General features: G+C 42.5%; 1 protein-coding gene across 1 annotated transcript in view; it reads right to left on the reverse strand.

Annotated features, from left to right (window-relative positions):
• LOC117811475 (actin-binding LIM protein 1-like) overlaps positions 1-19,740 on the reverse strand; it is a 79,285-nt gene extending 59,545 nt beyond the window's left edge. Inside the window, exon 1 of the transcript XR_004631011.1 lies at positions 18,945-19,740. The gene's annotated coding sequence lies outside the window, so the exon portion shown is untranslated. The remainder of the gene's footprint in view (positions 1-18,944) is intronic.
• Between the last annotated feature and the right edge of the window lie 1,473 nt (positions 19,741-21,213).

Genomic DNA, 21,213 nt, shown 5'->3' on the forward strand with positions numbered 1-21,213 from the left:
CTCAACATCAGGACTAATAGTCCGCTCACTCAATCACTCCTGGATCACTTCCTGTATTTGGTCCGTTCCTTTTCTGGTAGAATCTGACGTTTCTAAATTTGTTTCAGGACCGGCAAAAATGTTCCATCTCTTTAAAAGTGTTTCTGATTTTGTAAATTTGTCTCCAAGTTTTATATTCTCATGGTGAAAGCTCAAATGGACGTCCAATATCTTGATTTATGGGAGGTAGAGCCTTCAGTTATCAGGCCCCTCTCCTTTGGAATCATCTACCAGTCAGGGTTCAGGAGGCAGACACCCTCTCTACTTTTAAGAGTCGGCTTCAAACTTTCCTTTTTGATAAAGCTTATAGTTAGAGCTGGATCAGGCTTGGACCAGCTCTTAGTTATGCTGCTATAGGCTTAGACTGACACCCTGGGATCCTGTCTTTCCCTCTCTCTCCTCTCTCTGCCTGTCTCTTACTTTAACTCTTCCTGTCCCATTAAAGTTACTAACCATAGACCTTTCTGGAGTCCCTGAGCTCACTTGTCTCTAAAAGTAGTATGGGAGGTTGAGCCTTCAGTTATCAGGCCCCTCTCCTTTGGAATCATCTACCAGTCAGGGTCTGGGAGGCAGACACCCTCTCTACTTTTAAGAGTAGGCTTCAAACTTTCCTTTTTGATAAAGCTTATAGTTAGAGCTGGATCAGGTCTTAGTTATGCTGCTATAGGCTTAGACTGACACAATGGGATCCTGTCTTTCCCTCTCTCTCCTCTCTCTGCCTGTCTCTTACTTTAACTCTTCCTGTCCCATTAAAGTTACTAACCATAGTCCTTTCTGGAGTCCCTGAGCTCCCTTGTCTCGTAGGTTCCTCTGGATCTCTGCTGCTGTGGACGTGCCAGACTCCAGCTGCTACAACTACTACTATCCATCTCCCCACTATCATCTCTCTCTTCATCTCCCTCTATCCCTCTCTCCAACACGGTCTCAGCAGATGTGTGTCTAACATGAGTCTTGTCCTGCTGGAGGTTTCTGCCTGTTAAAGGAAGTTTGTCCTTGCCACTGTAACTTGCTAAATGCTGCAAAGTGCTCTGCTCATGGTGGATTAAGATGAGATCAGACTGAGTCCTGTCTGTAAGATGGGACTGGATCTGATCCTGTCTTGATGTTGGGTCTTTGTTAATAATAGGACATAGCGTACGATCTACACCTGCTCTATTTGGAAAGAGTCTGAGGAGAACATTTGTTGGGGGTTTCCTTCTCTATCTGACGTCGTGAAATACCCCAAACTTCACTTTACCACCTGATATATATTGAACCAGAAGAAGTAAAGCCCCAGGGCATCCTTGTGTGATGACAGATTGTCTGTCCGTGCTCACACGTGGCTCCGTGTACACTAAACCCAGGTTTGATTGACAGCTCTACACCCTCTCACGCTCTGCAGGTCACGTTCTGTATGAGGACTGTATAAGAGGACGAGGCATGGGGGCATTTAAGGTCCCATGGTCTGACTTACCATGATCTCCAACATGAGCTCTGTATTAATATCTTCAGGGGATCCTCTGGAATCCAATTACAGAGATCACGGGAGAGCACGTTCCAGGCTGAGCCATGTGAACGCAGCAGATCTTAAATCATACGTGAGATTTATTTACGTACGCTGCATGAAAGCTGCAGAACGTTCACCATCTTATCTGCGAGGGGAGGATTAAAAAAACATTTGCAACATGAAAAATTCATGTGAGTGTCTAACAAAAGAGAAAACAGAGCTTCTTTGTTCATTAGGGTGTATTGAATATGACTGTTGGAGTATATAATGTAAAATTAAAGAGCTCTCTTAGACTCTCACGTGCACCAGAGCTGCTTCTTCTTCTTCTTCTGCGTCGTAGAAACTCTCATGGATCCTGATTTCCTTTCACTTTCTTCATGTGATCTTTACCTCCTTTGTTTTATTCAATTCATCATCTTTCCACTTTGATGATTCTGTATTTTTGCTGCAGTTTGAAGCCTTTTGTAAGCATGCTGTGGAAGCTTAAATGCCAATAAAGTTTCTGCATGTAGAGAAAGAAGAGAGTTATCTAAAATCTTCCACTCCATCCTGATTAATCTCCTCTTCAATGTGTTCTCAAAGTGTCTGAACGTCTCCTGGTGAGCAGATAAAGCTCTCTGCACTCCAGCTCTGATGTTTGCAGACTCTCAAACATGCAATCCCAGAATGATTTCAGGAGTAACTCGCGCTCCCTCTCTGCACCCCTCCACGCCTGAGGGGGGAGGAACAGTCTTTGCATCAGCACCACCTCTCCTCTGTTCTTCCTGATGCAGGCCGCTCATTATGCATTCAGACTATATTCATCCTCTGCAGTTTCTACTCTGCCCCCTGCTGGATCCTCGGCAGCACTGCAGCACTTTGCAGCGGGGCGTTTTCTTCCCATCGGGCAGTGGAGACGTGCCAGAGAGGCAGACAGGAAAAATAGTGAGCTGACTTTTCCCCCAGCCTGAACTCCACCCTGCTCTCTCATGAAGGCGGAAACATGTGAAGAGTAGACTCAGCTGAGAGAGTTTAAAAACACTCTTTAAAGCTTCTGGGAATCAAAGTAAAGAATCAAATACTTTAGTGTGTGTGAGAATAAATGTTCACAACTCCGAGAACATTCAGTTTTAAAAAGGCTCCTGTTTGTTTGTTCGTCAGGAATTTGTGGGTGTGGCTGAGCGCATGTTAAGTGACTTTGATAAGCCCCGCCCCTTAATGTCGCACATTACTGACAACAGATCAACAGATCACAAAACAGTCATCACTTGATGGCATTCAGCTGCACTAATTTAAAGTCACTTGTGGAGATGTTATGATGAACTAAACTCACGATACGATTTGATTCTAAGTTCATGGTTTGATTTTTTAAGAGTTTAAGTGACTCAATTTGTATTCAAGCCAAGCGGCAACCTCCTGTCTAAAAATGTGAGTCCAATGTGGAAGTGTTAAAAACTGCAGTTCATCAAGGATCCACTTGAGGCTGGCTCTAGAAGTACCAGAAACCACATACACACCAATTCAAAGAAGCCGATCTTTACAGCAGAAATAAAAATGTTTACAGCCTGGTTCAAAAAACGAGTGTAGTCTGGATAGATCATTTCTCTGTGAATCTTTTTCTAACGCAGCAATTTCAAAGATATTGAGATTACAAGTCTTCCAATGAGAGGCACAGCTGACTTGATTGACAGGCGGGAACACTGTAGCTGTTGGCTAGGAGGCTCAAAGCCCGCCTCTTTACGGCACAATCGCTCAACAGCAGCAATATGGCTGCCGCCGCCGATTGGCCTCAAAACAGCGCTTCAGAACCAGATGGGTGACGTCACAGATACTACGTCCATATTTTATACAGTCTATGGTTAGCAAAATGCACAAGCCTGCTGATGCACTGATGCTAGCACAGGCACATTGTTGTTGTAAACACAGAGTAGCATAGATCTGTGTTCTCTGAAACAGCATCTGACCTGGCTTTTTGAGTTGGTAGCCAACAGATACCTGATATCAATCAATCAATCAATCAATCAATCAATCAATCAATCAATCAATCAATCCATCCATCCATCCATCCATCCATCCATCCATCCATCCATCCATCCATCCATCCATCCATCCATCCATCCATCCATCAATCAATCAATCAATCAATCAATCAATCACGTTACAATCGCTCCACAGCAATATGGCTGCCGCTGACGATTGGCCTCAAAACAGCGCCTCAGAAACAGATGGGTGATGTCAGGGATACTACGTCCATATTTTTTATACAGTCTATGGGTCTCTCTGATCGCCAGTCGCCTGCTTCCGGCCCCGCTACGATCTCTGTTTACTTTCCCACAGAGATTCAGAGCGTGTTATGTTAATCTACAGCTGATACATGTTGCTGTTTATCATACAGACATGATGACATGAAGAATAGAGAGGAGGAGATGAAATACACGGCCAATGTGCGGCTGATGGGCGGGGATCCAGGAAGTGATGTAAATGCAAGAAATACAATGGGGCTTGCGGTCCGTGTCTATTCTACCTGTAGTTACATTTTGGAGGAGGTGTACATCAGCTACGTGTGTAGGCCTCTGCGTAGGTACGGGAGCTACACGGACCTCCGGTGTAGGCTATGGCGTCGATTTGAGACAGAAGAATAAATCAGCCTTAAGTCTTTGTTGATTTGACGACTCATTCGGGTGAAAACAAGCCGAGCACAGAAAAAACAAAGTTCCTGGGATCTTGCTTCTTTGTTTCACGTTCATCTAATTCATTAAACTCCTCTGATGCAGAGTAATACATGAAAGTGTCATCTCTTTAGAATATGTGGTGTATGAAAAGCTGCATTGTGGCTCCTCACAGCTGAAAGCAGCACAAGGACGTCCTATTATTGTCCGTCTAATAATACAGTAATGGACCTATTATCATCCTGCTGCTGTAATAATCTGTGCAGGGGCTGCTGGACTCTCATGCTACATAAGACTCAACAAGAGCAGTTCCTGACCAGCAAAGCCTATTATCCATGGATGAACGCTTCGTCTGCATTTGGCTCACCTGTGGATGATCCATGTAGACCGTCCATTAATAACCCGGCTGGGAAACCACACACCGCACAACCCTCACCCCGGGCAGATTTAGCGTGCTAAATGCTAATGCATGGTTACAGAGCGATGCTCGGAGAGGTGAGAGCAGACCGACTTTTTAATACAAGAGGTCACATTTACCGTAAACAACAGCAGGGTGTGTGGATATACTCCACAGTTATCCCGGGGATTTAAATTAGGATGCCAGACAACTACACACCCACACACACAAACACACACACAAACACACACACAAACACACACTCAAAACTGAGCTCCTAACTCCATGCACGGGATGACAGAATATTGCAAATCCTGCAGACACAGCATGATGGACATAAGAAAAATCTAATAACCAGGATGAAGCCGTCGACTCTTTGGAGCGCGGACAGATCTGAGAGTTTCAGTCTCTGGATAAAAACAAAGTGTTTTCAGACGAGCAGCAACGTTCACTTCTTCAAACTGTGCCTCGCTGACATTCCTGAGCTGTATGTTTCCACTGCAGAACTCACACAGTTCTCTTCCCTCTGTGCAAGAATTAAAAACATGAAAAACCACAGGAATCTGCTTCTTTGGAGGCTTCATCCATCACTCACTGACCTCTGGATGGCATCACTTGAGTGCCGCTCATTCTCACAGGGCGTGTGGAATAACGCCGTTTTTGGCCGAGCTGTCTGCTGTCACTGTGACTGTGGGTTTTGTTTCAGCTGTCACTGAAGAAATCAAACGTCTAAAAATAAGCCTCACCCCGTGCGACCTCTGACCCCGGGTCGGTCCGCAGAGACAAACTCTCCATGAACATGAACCTTCAGTCAGGATGTAACTCCAGAGTCAAAGCAGCTGCTTCGGTTTGCAGTATTTGCAAACAATTAAGAGCCAAGCATGATGATTTTCCTGCTGTGTCTGGCAGCCGGTCAGGGAATACATAAGATCTGGAAATCTCGATTTGTCCTCATGCCCATGTTGTAATCCCGATGTAAGCCATCATGTCGCTTCATGTCCTGCAGCAGGTCTGTCCTTACATACGGGTGACTTTCATTATATAACGACGGGGAGAGGATGCTGATTACTTTCATCACTTTTCCTACATTTGCAGAAACGCTCTCTGCAGAAACGCTCTCTGTCGTCTGAGAGGTCTGATTGTGTAACGGTGCGACAGGAGCTCTCACATCAAGCACAGGTCAGATGTGGAAGGCCACACACCAACATCCAATTACATACAAGTAATCTGTCACTAATCAATTGACTGTCAGAGACCCCCTCAGAGGACGAGCAGCTGAACCAGAGAGTAAGACTTGTGTTTTCAACAAACAGCCGAAGCTTTAGAGAAGAAGAAGAAACACAAGAGAGGAGGACGAGATGATACGCTTCAATGCTTCATGATTTAAAACAGCTCACATTAATCTGCACAATGAGAATATTTTTGCAGGGTTCAGATAAAATGTAAAGAACTGTGATTTTTCTTCTGCTGTGTAATGTTCATTCTCATTTAATCTGACTGAAGTAAAGGAAGAAAGGAACTGCAGATGTGTGACCAGCCACACACAAGCACACATCTCTCCTCCTGCCTCCTACCTGTGGCGACATCATTCAGCCTCTCGCTCAGGAAGTAGTCGTTGGGGTTCAGATATGGCAGCTGCTCCATGTACTGTTTAGGAATGAGGTACAGGACCTCGGCGACGTGCCCGTCCTCGATGATGGACATCCGTTTCACCGAGCTCTTCCTCTTCACGCGGACGTGGTCCACGCTGTGGCTGCGGTTCGAGCTGCACAGCTTGCCCAGACTGTTGAGGTTGGGCAGGGTGGGCATGGTGCCCTGCTCCCCTTCAACAGACCCACAGAGGAGGGTGAGGTCCTGCAGGTAGACGTCAGCCAGGGTCAGAGTCAGTCCCGCCCTACACACCCATCACCTCCGGACATCAAGAAGCTTCCAAAGAGAACAGAAACAGAGCTCCTCACAGAGTCATGGAGAGGCCTCTAGTGGAAACTCCTCCCGTTAGATTCCCTTCACCTGTCACCTCAGATCTTCTCTGGTTGTGGGAAGTGGAGCGCTGAAATCCAGCTTGGGGTGTAAGTGCCAAACAGCAGGCAGCAGGTATGACGAAGCACTCTGCTGCAGGTGGAGCGAGTGAGGAGCGGGGAAAGAAGCTTACACTACGAGTGTCTTCAGCCCAACCAGCCTAGAGCCTTAAGCAGCTTAGAGCTGACGTCCAGCCTAAGATTATCTTCTGGGTGGGGTTAGGTGGCTTCACATGAGGGGACGAGGATCGTGGGAAGCTCTGCACCTGATGAGACTCAGGTGCATGTTTACTGAGTCTCACCTGTTCAGAGGAGATCAGGGACTGTGCAAAAGCAAACACCTGAATGTGCTGAGAGTACAAACATCAACATCCTCTCTGAAACACATCATGAGCTCAGTTCACTCAGCTCTCAGGTGACATTACTTTAACACACCTTTACACTTCTTTACATCTAAAGTCAGACATCTTTACTTCTGTTTGAGCTCTAAATTATCTATTGATGTTTTTTTCTTCTGCTGCAATAATAAACCTAAAGTCTGAATCTTGGAAAGCATTTGATGTTTTATGCTGATTAATGTTTTGCATGAATAACACACTTTTCATTAAAGTAGTTTAATGTGCAGAGAGATCAAACAGATGGACATCAGAGATAGGGCTGCACAAAATATTGCAAAGTCATCTTTATCTCAATATGAGCATTAAATAAACATATTGCACTCGTTTGAATTTACTGCAATAAATAAGAAAAACTACTTTAAGTAAACAGTGTGTTTATTTTACTCATTGGAAAGAGGCTGTTCCATGATTTTACACCTTTATTTTAATTAGAGATGGGTTTCATAATTTTAATACTTGAATGTTTTACATTTATTTGAATGTTGTTTTATTATCTTATTTATTTTTCACTAATTGTTTTTATTATTTGTCTTTTCTGTTTTATCTATATTTTTGTCAATGTTATTTTTACAAATTTTATCCTCACCCTTTTTTTATGTATTTGTATCTATTTTAACTTTTAAGATTCTTATTGTTATTTTGATGTTTTAACTTATTTTAAATTACATATATTTTATTATTTTTGGTGTTCATTAGTCTCTTCTTCAGAATCTATTTTTTTTATATGTTTTGCTATTTTTTAACTTCTGCTTCTGTCTTGTTTTCAAACTATGTAAAGCTCTTTGGATTGCATTTGATTTGTATGAAAGGTGCTATATAAATTAAGATAGATAGATAGATAGATGGATAGATGGATAGATGGATAGATGGATAGATGGATAGATGGATGGATAGATGGATAGATGGATAGATGGATAGATAGATAGATAGATAGATAGATAGATAGATAGATAGATAGATAGATAGATAGATAGATAGATAGATATATAGATGGATAGATGGATAGATAGATAGATAGATAGATAGATAGATAGATAGATAGATAGATAGATAGATAGATAGATAGATAGATGGATAGATGTATGGATGGATGGATGGATGGATGGATAGATAGATGGATAGATAGATAGATAGATAGATGGATAGATGGATAGATAGATAGATAGATAGATAGATAGATAGATAGATAGATAGATAGATAGATAGATAGATAGATAGATAGATAGATAGATAGATAGATAGATAGATAGATAGATAGATCGATCGATCGATCGATCGATAGATAGATAGATAGATAGATAGATAGATAGATAGATAGATAGATAGATAGATAGATGGATGGATGGATGGATGGATGGATGGATAGATAGATAGATGGATAGATAGATAGATGGATAGATGGATAGATGGATAGATAGATATCAGGTATCTGTCGGATACTCAACTCAACTCAACTTTATCTATAAAGCACTTTAACAACAACAGCAGCTGGACACAAAGTGCTGTACAGAAACATAATGGATAAAAACAAACAATAAAATCATAAAATCAATAAGAACAATAAGATGAAATAAAGTTAAACAATAAAAAATAAAACATCTATAGGCACTAAAACAAGAGCAGGGTCTCATGCTGAGTCGAAAGCCAGGGAATACCACCTCAAAAAGCCAGATCAGATGTTGTTTCAGAGAGCCAATAAAAGAGCTAACACAGATCTAACCTATCTGTGTTTACAACAACAATGTGCCTGTGCTAACATCAGTGCATCAGCAAGTCGGTGCATTTTGCTAACTGTAGACTGTATAAAATATGGACGTAGTATCCGTGAGGTCACCCATCTGTTTCTGAAGCGCTGTTTTGAGGCCAATTGGCGGCGGCAGCCATATTGCTGCTGTTGAGTGATTGTGCCGTAAAGAGGCGGGCTTTGAGCCTCCTAGCCAACAGCTACAGTGTTCCCGCCTGTCAATCAAGTCAGCTGTGCCTCTCATTGGAAGACTCGTAATCTCAATATCTTCGATATGTGTGTGCCGATGGAGAAATGAGCTATCCAGACTACACTCGTCTTTTGTACCAGGCTGTAAACATGTTTATTTCTGCTGTAAAGATAAGCTTCTTTGAATGTGTGTGTATGTGGTTTCTGGTACTTCCAGAGCCAGCCTCAAGTGGATCCTTGATGAACTGCAGTTTTTAACACTTCCACATTAGACTCATATTTTTAGACTGGAGGTTGCTGCTTGGCGCAAACGTAGATGTTTTACCACTTCTTATGCCAACACCTCCAGCTCCAAGTTGCAACTCGTGCAAGGCTAATGTTTGGAGGGGTGGAGGTAACGTAGTGGATATAACACAACTAAAATCAAGCACCTCAAGAATCATCATGCATAAGAATTTAAAGGAATACAACGAGTTCAATCAACTAATCGATGCCGTTAACGTGTTTTGCAAGAGAAGGTTCTTGGATTCATTTTATTGCAACTCATTGAAAACAAGCGAGTCTGCTTCCTAGTTGAACGCACGGTGTTAGCATCACATAAATATTCCTCTGACACCGCTCTGCAAACTTTTATCAACAGAGTAAAATGATGACACAGTGATGAGCTTCCTTACAGATATCTGTGAGCGCTGATGTCTACCGACACACGGTGCAGAGCTAGGAGCTGAACACTTCCACAGACAGGGACTTGATTTCCACACCATGAAGGAAATGCTCAACCAGCGGCATAATCTATTGAATTAAATGCATGTACGTTTGTTTCATACTTGTATTAGATCAGATCAGAATCAGACGATACAAAAGTCCAGGTATCAGTATCTGGACTTAAAAGTTGGAGCGTTGCATCCCTCAATTTCATGCACTTAGCATCATGGAGCATGTGCAAACCCAGGAACATGTGCAAACCCAGGAACATGTGCAACATGAAGAGCATCAGATAAGCAAAGAACTGTGAGATAAAACTTGTATGCATTCTTTAATATTTGTTTGTTTATTGCCCTTCATGTCAGTTTTGCATTATTGCACGTCACATAGCATGTTTCTCTCATATGCATGAGTATATGAATGCAGCATTACTCTAACACACTCAGGGCAGATTGCTCCGGGTGTCTGCCAGCTCTTCACAAGGTCACCGTCCAGCAAGGTCATCCAAAACAGCCAACAAAGCACAAACACACATTAACCAGCAGCAGGATCCTCCACACTCAGAGATGCTGCAACTTCATCAGCGCTGAGGCGGAAACAGAGGCCAGCCGAGGCTCTCCAACATCCTCTGAAATCACCGGGTTTAGGATTTCATGAGATGTAACTTCATAAGAAGGCATGTTCATAGTTTTTAATCTTCTAACCAGCCAATGGGGAAGATTTGTTTCTGGGCAGAGGCTTCAGAGTGTTTTTCCTTGCAAGACAAATCCATGAAACTAACAGAGCTATCCAATTTTTTACCGGCATGTTCTCTGGGGTCAGAGATGCGTTTATCTTTCTTGGATATGAGCATGATTAAAAACAATAACCCAGCAGAGGTCTGATGCACTTTAATAGTTTGAAACCGTAAAACAAAGCCGCAGAGTCCGCTCCGCCTCCGACATAAAGTCAGATTGAAAAGCAGAAAGCATTCGTGACATGCAATATCCATCACACAGACAACACAGCTATCTGCTAAATGAAAGAGGTCACTGGAGGTACACCGTGATGAAGAGCACAGCACACAATGACGAAGCACAAAATCTCCTCTGAGCGTGGAGACGTCGGGCTCGGCCTGCACTTCAAATTTAATGATTTTCCTCTTTGTCTGAGCGGCGCAGAGACACGATTGGCTGGAGCTGCTGGCTGTGACATCTACTACTTACATCGATACAGGATTCAACTCATTTCACTTAATTCAACTTCCATTTACAGCTACACCTCCGTCCTTTCATTCAGAGAGCTGGGGTTTCATTCCAGAGGACGGATAATGTGCGATAATGAGGTTACAGGCAGGAGCTATTACACCCACACATGCACACACATGGACCTGAGAGTAACTGAGGACGTCCTATTCTGCTGCAGTGAGGCACTGCCCTCCAGTTGTCATCCTCTCTGTGGTCGCTGTGACACAGCCCCCCTACAAACCCCACACATTCACGCCGCTCCGAAAGCAGAGTCCCGTCCCTGCAAGCATCCAAACGCAGCCGCAGCATTTCAAAGAAGAAACACACCCCCCCCCCCCCTCCTCCTCCTCCTCCTCCTCCTCCTTCTCCTCTCCTCTCCTCTCCTCTCCTCCGTCTTACCATCCAGTCCGAAGCAGGAGGTGATTTTTTGGGCGTAGTTGCACAGCCCGTCGTAGCTGGGCTCCCTCCACGCTGTATCCCTCTCCTCCATCTCTACACACTCCCACACACACACCGTCCCGTCCGGCAGAGCTTTTACTCCTTCCCCTACTCATCAATTATTCAGCTCTGGCCAGGACACATGCATGCGCGCGCACACCAGCCCCCATATTCACACATACACACCCTCACACACACACACACACACACAGTGGCAGGGAAAAGTGCTGATGCAGAGGGTCGAGCTGCTGGAGCATGAGCAACCCTCTCCAGTGGTCTGATCGGGAGGAGGCAGCGGATCACACTGCTGCAGGATGGAGCTTCCTTTTCCATCCTCCATACATCACATGGATCACTCTGCAGGGTTACAGGTACACTGGGCAGGAAGTGCTTCAGGAAAGGGCGGGGCTGAGGAGGAGTTCACAGCAGGATAGAGATGCTGGAGACGGACCAGGTTCTGCTGGGGCTGTTCGGCACTTTAAGCTATCAGACATCTAACGATTACTTTTAGATGTGACCGCTCTGAAGAAGAAGAAGAAGAAGAAGAAGAAGAAGAAGAAGAAGAAGAAGAAGAAGAAGAAGAAGAAGAAGAAGAAGAAGAAGAAGAAGAAGAAGAAGAAGAAGAAGAAGAAGAAGAAGCTGTCTGGTTTCTTCAAGAAAGGGATAAAAAAAGGCGAGTCCAAAATAGAAAGTTACACTGAAGACTGATTTTCAAAGACACATCACGATTAGATCAAATCTAATAAAGCTGTTCTGCATAATCACGGCCCCTAACGTCAACATTTTAACACATCCCTGATTCATGTTGCTGAGAGTTACACAAACTCAGCCCAGCTCTCCTGTAACGCCTCCAAAAACCATCCATGAAACCAGAGATTAAATATGACATGCAAATATATGCCACAGTCTGTGAGAAGCTGAAAACTGAATGAAGAACACACCGGCCCACACATGAGGACTCTGCAGACCAACATGTTGTTGTAAGATTCTGCAGCGTTGCAGGGATAAAAGGCTCAAATGGACCGAGATGAACAATAAATTCAGGCACTTTGAAAAGCCAGCATAAACTGTAGAAAAGCACTGATAGCAGAACAGAACGCTGTAAAAATACACCCAGAGACCAGGCTGGAGGGGTTCAGTCAGGGCGATTTCCCAGACAACGAGGTGACCCTGAACACAACACTTCACCCTCACTTAGATTCAACATTAAGCAGCAACCTCCGAGGTCTTTCTCAGAAACTGCAGTTCCTCCAGTGTCCACTAGAGTGTGTCTCCTGCAGTGAGTCAGTCCCCATAGAGCCCCATGTTAAAATGTTACAGCAGAAATAAACATGTTTACAGCCTGGTACAAAAACAGTTTGGGTCTCTATAGCTCATTTCTCTCTTCATGACAACTGTACGGCTGAATTTATAAACAACTCACCTGTTTACAGCAGGTTATTACCCGGCTGTGTTCAATACTGGATTCTGATTGGCTGAAACAAACAATAGAAATAAACACCAGGGACAACCCTGATCACACACGACATATCAAATCAATCTGCAGAGAGGAGAATAGAAGGGAACAGATCAAAGCAGAATAGAACGGAACAGATCAAAGCAGAATGGAATGGAACAGATCAAAGCAGAATGGAATGGAACAGATCAAAGCAGAATAGAACGGAACAGATCAAAGCAGAATGCAATGGAACAGATCAAAGCAGAATAGAACGGAACAGATCAAAGTAGAATGGAATGGAATGGAACAGATCAAAGTAGAATGGAATGGAATGGAACAGATTAAAGCAGAATAGAATGGAATGGAACAGATCAAAGCAGAATAGAATACAATGGAACAGATCAAAGCAGAATGGAATGGAATGGAACAGATCAAAGCAGAATACAATGGAACAGATCAAAGCAGAATACAATGGAACAGATCAAAGTAGAATACAATGGAATGGAACAGATCAAAGCAGAATACAATGGAACAGATCAAAGCAGAATGGAATGGAATGGAACAGATCAAAGCAGAATGGAATGGAACAGATCAAAGCAGAAAAGAATGCCTCCGATTGATCAAAACCTAATAACAGTGATTAATTGTTCACTTCTGGCTCCAGAAAACCAACATGGCAGCGACAGGACCGGAGACAGGATGACACTGAGATCCAGGAAGAGCAGTACCAGGGTTTATGATAAGATGGTCTGACTAATGGAAGGACATCAGTGCTGAGGTAGAAGCTGATGGCTTTGTGCTGATAACCACAGTGTCATATTGGCGACTGTAAGACTGAGAGCACAGTAATGGCGGACACTCGGACAGCTCAGCGACGGGCTGGTTATAATAAAACACACACTTGGAAGGAGGAGTGGAACAGTTTGAGAGTGTTTCCAACTTTCTCTTTTTGCAGGACGGAAAATATCTAAATGAGCTGACACGTTTCAGATTTCTGGATGCTGGATTATAAAGATAATCACAACAGAAGGCCAGACATGTAGGCTGAGTCTGCAGAACTAAACGTTAATACCCTGAACACAAAACAGATGTGGGTTCATGTCCATATCTGTATAAACACATCAGGGCTGAACTGATGATATATCAATAACCATTCCCTCCATACAATATCAACAAATCAGCTGTTAACCTCTGTGTTTCTTCATTCTGCCCTGTACCTGTACGATCACACATGACAAAGAGAAGCAGCAAATCCTCTCAGCTAGAAAAGCCTGTCAACACATCTGAACGTGCCGGGGGCCGTGGATTAGTCAGGACTTCACACATTTATTTTAGGACTGCCCAAACTTCTCTGTTTCTGGGAGGAAACTCAAAAAGGGAAGCAGACTGATTTTAGGATCCTGATCTTTGCATTTTCAGGCAGATCTCTCAATCAGGCGAATCGAATCCGAAGGACAGAGGCGATATTCCCTTTTTGAAAATTCTGCTTTCAAAGCCAAAAGGAAAGGAAGACAGCAAAGCTTCCTAGCTGAAGCCACAACCTCTGAACATGATACAGAGGAGAGGAAGGCTCCTTCGTGATGGAGAGAATCACACCAAGATCACAGCTGAGAACAGGTTCTCTGAAAAGTGGGCCACAGTGACACGGCAGCGCCTGAACTCTAGTTACCTCTGTTAGTTAGCTAGCTTGTTATGTATCTAGTTCCACTAGTTCATTGGTTGGTTAGTTAGCTTCTGTATTAACCCACAAATCTGTTCTCTGTCACTGCTAATTGTGTGTGCGCTGCACTCCATGAGCACCACTGTTTTGTCCGTCTGATGGCGTGCGCGGTGCTACGCACACTGTTAGTGTGGGGCACTCCCATTTTCAGTCCATGTGGGGGACCTTGGGTTTGCATTACCGTTAGGTCTGGGCCGAACCATTAAGCATCTGAATCAAACCGAAAGCGCAGCACTGAAACGGTCTGGTACGAATACGTTTCCTTTTTCATCCTTAGTAGAAACAGTAAGAGAAAACGAACACACACACAAGAGTCATCAAACTTTCCAAAGTCATAAGTGTCTGCTGCAAATTAACAACATGGATCTGTTATTGTGTCGACTAGACCCACCTGAGGGATCTTTGATGTGTTATCAGTAAGTTGGGGCAGGGGCTCCCAAACTATTCAGACCCCCAAAATATAGGTGCCAAAGTCTCATGACCCCCACTGTCCCTCAAAGTGATTTAATGTGGCTTCATGTAGCTGGTCTGCAGAAAACTAGCTTGCCTTTAAGAGCATGTGTCTGTGTTTCCTGTGCCGTTATGAATTAACCTGCTGCTACTGATGCTTTAGATAATTAACTGTTCACTAACCCTAAACTTAAGAGTCATGTGGAAACAAAGAAAGGCAGAAAACTCATCACATTTTCTATTTTCAAGGTTTTATTTCAAGTTAAGCTACTGTTTTCGTCAATATATTTTTACTATAATGGGTCAAATGTACTATTTTTAGATGTCCCGACCAAGCGTGCCGGATACGGCCCTGGTGGTGAGGCTTTCAGCAGTGTGACTGCCCCCTGGTGGCTGGCTGCAGTATAGGTCAAAAAATCTGTCTCCCCCATTCATTTGAATGGGGGAGCAGTCAAACTTTAAAAAATAAATACACGTCGTACGAATGTTTCTCACATCCGTATGCTGTGGTGATATGTAGTTAGTATTTGACTGTTTTGTTTCCAAGGCCTCTTTTTTCTGAAAAGTTTATTTTTCGTTAGTTATTACAGTTTAAAAAACGGGGTTTTACTTCCTGTTTCCTTTGATTCACAGCCGCCGTAGAACAAAACTTCAAAGGGCACACAGCGTCTTGTGACGTTACGCTGTAGGGCGGAGCTTATTACAAAGGCTTCACAGGCTCTGGCTGCACAATGGCTGCGCCCGGGAAAGGGATTTTTTGGCTTCAGAACTGTACAACGGGAAGAGGCGGAGCAACGCTGTCCATTTTTATTTACAGTCTATGGTCCCGACCCACACTTTGGGAACCTCTGAGTTGGGGGACGGCGCTGACAGAACACATCAATGATGGAATATGGTGCTAACGGAACCACCTTCAGAACCATGACGTGAGAGATGTGAAGGTTGTGAGTTGTCTGTGTTAAACTCTGTCAGCTGATGATTTAGAGGACGGTTAAAAAGGCAGGGAATTTTTTTTTTTGAAATTCTGACTTTTAAATTGATGCTTTAATGCAGATTTGGTAGATCCTTGTTTCAATCGAGAACTTTATCCATGACATATCTCATGAGTGGACTTTGGAGTCAGGGTCATCACCGATGTATTTAGTGATTTTCTGTGATTTTAAAGGACTTTGTGTTTATTTTTGTTTCAAGTCCTCTTGATTTTTTAATAATTAACCTATTAACCATTGGTTGTGTGAATGTGTCTGATGAGTCTAGGATAATAAATCATTAAGTGGTGTTCATGTAATCGACACAGAGATAATTAGCACTTCCCTCTCCTCCTGCAGGGTTGAGGTGGTTACTTCTCATGAATAATGATTGGCCGCTTGCAGTGCGCTTAAACGAGCTAATCAGGTCTATGTACCACAGGGGGGCTATCAGGCGGTGGACTGAGCTGCATCGATCCCCAGCAGCAGCAGCAGCCATGAAGAACAGATACAGCGGGACGTCTGAGTGATGGGGGGTTCAAAGTCATCTTACTGCACAGAGCAGCAATAAGAAGAACCTGAAGCTCTCTTTGAAAGGTTTACAGAATAACAAGATGAAGCTGCACATTAAAATAAGAGCCTGCATGTTTACTGCACCTTCTCTGCATCCAGCATCAAATCAATCAGGCAGAGTATCTGATCAGAACAGGAACAGAGGGAAAGGGTCTTTATCTTTCCTGCTAGAGAGCAAAATCACCCGACAACAAATCCAGGATAACACATGACGGAAACAAACATGTTCCACCGTCTGCAGGGATCAGTCACACCCACAAAGACCCTTCTATTTCCATCCTTTTCACCTTTATCTCACCAGGAAATGAACCTAGATTTAAATCTTGTGTGCAAGGGAGTCAAATATGAAAGCTCTGAGCAGACAAGCATCCATGCAGCTGTTTTCTCAGGATCGAGATCTGACGTCAGATGATCATAATTTGCATTCCCGGAGTTTTAAAGCACAAAACAAACATAGAAAGAGTCTTAACCTCGTGAATGTGGCATGGCATGTGACAGAAGCTGACATATTGCGCTGGTGATATGTATTGGAGCCAAGACGTGATTGCCCCTTCCTCGAACCAAAACCTACATTAAGCTTGTTGATAAAGCGTGGTCACTCCCCTCAGGTGGGTCCAGTCCACAGCGTCACAGGTTCTTGTGTGGGTTTGAAGCAGAAACTCACGGTTATGGAAAGTTCAATTTCTCTTGTGGTAATGTTTGTTACGTCCTAACCTTTTTCTCTCAGGATTCTGCCTTTAAGATCAAAGGTGGAGTTCTAGAATTCTGAGATCAAAGGCAGAGTTCTAGAATTCTGAGATCAAAGGTGGAGTTCTAGAATTCTGAGATCAAAGGCAGAGTTCTAGAATTCTGAGATCAAAGGGAGAGTTCTAGAATTCAAAGATCAAAGGCAGAGCTCTAGAATTCTGAGATCAAAGGTAGAGTTCTAGAATTCTGAGATCAAAGGCAGAGTTCTAGAATTCTGAGATCAAAGGCAGAGCTCCAGAATTCTAAGATCAAAGGCAGAGTTCTAGAATTCTGAGATCAAAGGCAGAGCTCTAGAATTCTGAGAACAAAGGCAGGGTTCTAGAATTATTCCTTTGATCTCAGAATTCCGAGAGAAAAGTCAACATTCTGAAGAAAAATTTGATCTAAAAAAAAGGAATATCCTTAGCCCCTCCACTCTTTCCTGGGGCGGCTGTGACTCAGTGGTTGTCTATCAATCGGAAGGTTGGCGGTTCGATTCCAGCTCCGGCAGTCACATGCCGAAGTGTCCCTGAGCAAGACACTGAACCCCAAATTGCTTCCTCTGTTGTTCAGCGGTGTGTGAATGTGTACGAATGAGATTAGTAAATACTGATGGTCCCTCACTAAATAGCAGCCTCTACCGTCAGTGAGTGAATGGGTGAATGTGACCAGTAGTGTGTAAAAGCGCTTTGAGTAGTCAGACAGACGAGAAAATCGCTATATAAGTACAAGTCCATCCAAGTCCCAAGTCCATTTCCTGCTTTATCCCTCTTTTTATATCATCAATAACTAATTCAAAGTAAACAAGTCAGAAACATGAACACTGAGACATAAATCAGCATGATAAGAACTAACTATAAAGACAGAAACCATGTTTGACAAACATTTGTTTGACCTGATTTCGGATATTAGAGTTTGACCCATGTCCCATCCATTTACATGGAGGAGGCCGTCCTTAAGGGCTATACTGCAGACAGTCAGCAGGGGGAGCTCTGTAGGTTTTGGCTTCACTTGTCACGTCTGTTATCCTGAGATAGTAAATGAAATGTATGGATGCTTGTCCGCTTACAGCTTCCAGCAGCAGTCAGAGTATAAGATATAAACCAAACACAGCGGATATTAAACAAGTGAACACAAACTGCAGCTCAAACAACACATTTGCTTCTTCAGGCTTCAAACATGGTGTTAAATTGAAGCAGCCTATCTTAAAACAGAATGAAAACTTTGACTGAATCACACCTCTCATGGTGTTGCTCTTCCCAGAAACATAGTGAGACTTATCTCACACATCCAGCTTCACACTGACAGATATGGTCCTCAGATTCTACCAGTAAATCCTGTCAAAACCAGAGACTGAAGAGACCACATGAGTCCTCCACAGCTTTCTTCTGAGCAACAATTAGGGTGTGTTCAGGAACTACTGATCTGCACCATCTCTGATTAGAGGCGTCAGATTAAAGAAAGGACAGATTAGCTTTATAATCACATCAGGGGGTTTTAAAGAGTGAGGTTACTATGGTCTGTAAATATGATAAGTTGAGTCTGTGGTGTAAAGGCTGCAGCAGTGGGAGCTGTACAGTTTCAGCCATGCACAGGTCTAACCTACTTCCACCAGCAGAGTCCCCACACAGCCTGGTGCTCCTGAAACACGACGGAGACCAGCTCTCTTCAGCATCTGATCCTTCCTTGAACCATCACCCCCTCCTCTCTAAGACCTCAGACACTTTCCCTCCTCTGAAGGATCCGTTATGATGAAGGCTTCTGCGGCAAAAGACACTCACCTCTAGCAGACATGCCCGGTAGGTAGAGCCTCTCTTTCTGTCTTTGCAGAGATCCACAGGAGGAGCTGGTCCGGAGCGGCTCTCACAGGGGGAGGACAGGACCAGGTCACAGCCTGGTCTTTATGTGGACCTGAAGTTTTCAGCTATAGGGATTAAACACGGGGACACATTCAGCCTGCGATTAGGTAGACCAGACCAGACCAGACTGCGCGATGGAGAGAGCACTTTCAGCGACAGGGCGTGTCCTGGATCAGACAGCATCCTCTTCTTTTTACAACAAGTCCAGGTCCAGGTCTGGACATCATACCACAGAATTATAAAGATATCAGAGGTAAATCCTTCTCGGAAGTCCAGTCCTGCAGAGCTGGTCCCTCCTCGCCTTAAAGGGGATCTCACCCACTCTGTGTGGATGACTCTGCTGTTCTGCAGCCTGAATCATAAAGTTGTCAGACACTCAGGAGAAATCCACGTTAGTGTCTTTATTCCAGTTTTGATCCATTAATCCGGGTACTTTAAGAATAATGCATGGTAATCTGTGCATCACGTGGACTTGATCCTGAAGCAGAGACACTTTGCAGGAGAGGAAAAAGCTCCCATCAGGGTTTCAGCAGCTGTCAGCATGAGAGATTGTTGTCACTACTTTTCCACAGAGCACATCTGGGAGGCTGATCGGGTTCCAATACTTGCTTTTTACACTTCAAGTGAACTTATTGATTTCTGTTTCCACGCTAAGGGAATATCGACCCCTCTGCATGTGTTGGTGCTGCCTGCCTGCCTTCATTGGTATGCATCGATCGTTTTCAGTAATTATGATGCTGCGTTCACGTGCACCACGGACGGACCAGCTCCGGATGGTCCCAATCTGAAAAGTAGTTCTTCATCACGTGCTGCGTTCACGAACATGAAGTCTTAATGAGGAACCAACATGGCGTTTAACTACAGGACAAATACAGACGGTTGTAACCCAATACTTTAGGCTGTTAGAAATTAAAATATGGTAAAAAAAAAAATTAAGATTTTATTTTATTAATCTATTTTCATCTAAATTAATTGTTTTATTTATTTTTATTTTTTATTTGATATTGAAAATGGATAATTATTCATTTTATCTGATTTATCTATTTTCAATTTATTTCTGTTTTATTCATTTATCATTTTTTATTTTATTATATTTTTTATTGTATTAATCTGTTTAAGTTATCTTTTTTATTTGATTTATCAGTTTTTATTTGTTTATCTATTTTATTTGATCTATCTATTTTTATTGTTATTATCATTTATTGTATTTATCTTTTTTAATCTATTTTATTTTGTTTATCTATTTTCATCTAAGTTATTTGTTTTATTTATTTTGAATTGATTTGTCTATTTTATTTTATTCATCTATGTGTAATTGATTTATCTGTTTTATTTATTTATCATTTTTTAGTTTATTATATTTTTTATTGTAATCATCTGTTTCAGTTGTCTTTTTGTTTGATTTATCAATTTTTATTTGATTCATCAGTTTTAATTATTTGTCAAATTTTTTTATTCATGTATTTTATTTTATTTATCTATTTTTATTGTATTTATCTATTTTTATTGTATTTATCTATTTTTATTGTATTTATCTTTTTTTTTCATCTGTTTTATTTTATTAATCTGTTTTCAATGCAGGCATTTCAAATTATATTCAAATATGAAAAACAAAGGTTCTGATTATGAAGTTATTAAGGGAAGTCTGGGGGAAATTGTAACAACTTTTATTCCTCCAATCATAAACAGAGGATGACACTCACACTGCACATGCTCAGTAAGATCTTAAACCCACCAGGGGGGCAGGACTCACATTATTAAAAAAAGATAGCTGCATTATTGATTTTAAAACAGAACTTGGTAGCTTAATATTGTCCCAGTCACTGTATTTTTGCTTTACTGACCCAAATCTGTGTGGGAGTAAACAACAGTGTTGTTGGCTTAGATCCTTGTTTAATTGATTTCTTGCTGACACAGTTATCATGTGTTCCAGTTAGTATTTTCAAAGTAACAAATGCTGCTGTCTCATTTTTGCAGCTGTCCCAAACATGTGATTTAAACAATTCATGTTAAATAAAACTCAAATATGAAGCAGAGACTGAAAAGCACTGTCAGAGCTGCAAACTAACTCCATGTAAGACTGTAATCTGTGCAGAAACAAAACTTGCATTTTTAAATCAATAGATGATTTATATTTAGACCTAATGGTTTAAATAAGTCAGTCTCATGTAACTGTGTATACGGTTTACAA

Source organism: Notolabrus celidotus, chromosome 4 (genome assembly GCF_009762535.1).
Source record: "Notolabrus celidotus isolate fNotCel1 chromosome 4, fNotCel1.pri, whole genome shotgun sequence".
Lineage (NCBI taxonomy): Eukaryota > Metazoa > Chordata > Actinopteri > Labriformes > Labridae > Notolabrus > Notolabrus celidotus.